Source organism: Amphimedon queenslandica, unplaced genomic scaffold, assembly GCF_000090795.2.
Source record: "Amphimedon queenslandica unplaced genomic scaffold, v1.1 AMPQUscaffold_3731_Cont24278, whole genome shotgun sequence".
NCBI classification, from domain to species: domain Eukaryota; kingdom Metazoa; phylum Porifera; class Demospongiae; order Haplosclerida; family Niphatidae; genus Amphimedon; species Amphimedon queenslandica.
Genome location: NW_003555945.1, coordinates 1 through 1,439, shown reverse-complemented (window position 1 = coordinate 1,439; position 1,439 = coordinate 1). Strand labels below are relative to the sequence as shown.

Genomic DNA, 1,439 nt, shown 5'->3' with positions numbered 1-1,439 from the left:
CTTTTGTTTTCGTATGCTTCTACACGTACAAAAAAATAAAACTTACTAGACAAATGTAAAACATTAAAGAGGCGAGCCTAAGCAAGCTATAGATTATGTGCTGTATGAGCTAGCAAAGCAATTGCACATGTCTAAATTCAGTATCTTGTAGTCATCTTGCTTAAATTAAAGTTATCTTGCTTATAGTTAGAAGCAGTCACTGAACAAATCATATTTGAAGATTGTATATCTGCTTTGTTAACCTAGGCTTGCTCCTACAGAAGAAACATCACCTAGAATAGATCTCATGATGCATGCAGCTAGCAGTACAGTACATGCAGCTTTCTCACTTGCATTCACCTTAGCAGAATCCTTTATACCAAGGAAAAGACTGTATATCTGCTCCCCCAACTTTTATTCTTGCTAGAGAAGTTTCAGACAGCAGTTTAGCCTTATCTAGCTGACCTTTTCCTGCAAAATAAGCTCAGACTTGCTTATAGCCGCCATTTTATCATTGTGATAACACCCACTTTCAATGAAGATTAGGCTATTTAACTTTAATAATAGTTAGACGGTCTGCCCGTACAAACAAACAAACAAACGCTTACTCGCCTTAAGGCCTTTTCACACTTGTCCACTTTGGATCCAGAATTGAGATAAAATCCAGGATTAAAACAGGATTGGCTTGTTCACACTTGTCTTGAATCAGGATTGAATCTAGATCCAGTCAATCCACATCCGGAGGTGGTTTGAGGTGGATTGATCTTAATTAAATATTCATAACCTGTAGCAGCCAATGCAGTTTAATTCACTTTTAATTCTTTCAAAGTAGCCTAGTGTGAACACAACCAAAGAGGATTCTATTTTAGCAGGTTGCAAATCTGGATCCAAAGTGGACAAGTGTGAAAAGGCCTTTAGTGGGGCGAGCTCAGGCTTGCCCCAACAATAATAGTAGAGCAAAAATTTAAAATCTAACAACTAGTACCGATACTTTGCTTGATATTTTGTACCTTTCAAGTTTTCAGTCAAGCTCTTGTTCTCCTCCTCTTTCTCTGCTAGCTCTTTCTCGAGTTCTTTCAGCTTCTCTTTCAATACCGATATCTCTTTCTTACCATCCTCCAATTTATCTACAAAGAGAAAGAGAGAAGGAAGGAGAAAGGAAGGGAGAGAGAGAGTTAATATGGCTCTCATAGTTCTAAGTAGCATTACCTTCGTTCTGCTTTTTCTCTCGTTTTAGACGTTCCAATTCGTTGGTCAAACTTTTGTTTTCGTATGCTTCTACACGTACAAAAAAATAAAACTTACTAGACAAATGTAAAACATTAAAGAGGCGAGCCTAAGCAAGCTATAGATTATGTGCTGTATGAGCTAGCAAAGCAATTGCACATGTCTAAATTCAGTATCTTGTAGTCATCTTGCTTAAATTAAAGTTATCTTGCTTATAGTTAGAAGCAGTCACT

General features: G+C 37.2%; 1 long non-coding RNA gene across 1 annotated transcript; it reads right to left on the bottom strand.

The window, feature by feature from the left end:
* LOC109592853 (uncharacterized) lies at positions 1 to 1,423 on the bottom strand. Its single transcript, XR_002190590.1, has 3 exons — positions 1,189 to 1,423; positions 990 to 1,106; positions 1 to 19 (listed from the first exon to the last, which is right to left on the bottom strand). It is a non-coding gene; the product is annotated as an uncharacterized LOC109592853 (long non-coding RNA).
* Positions 1,424 to 1,439: the final 16 nt, after the last annotated feature.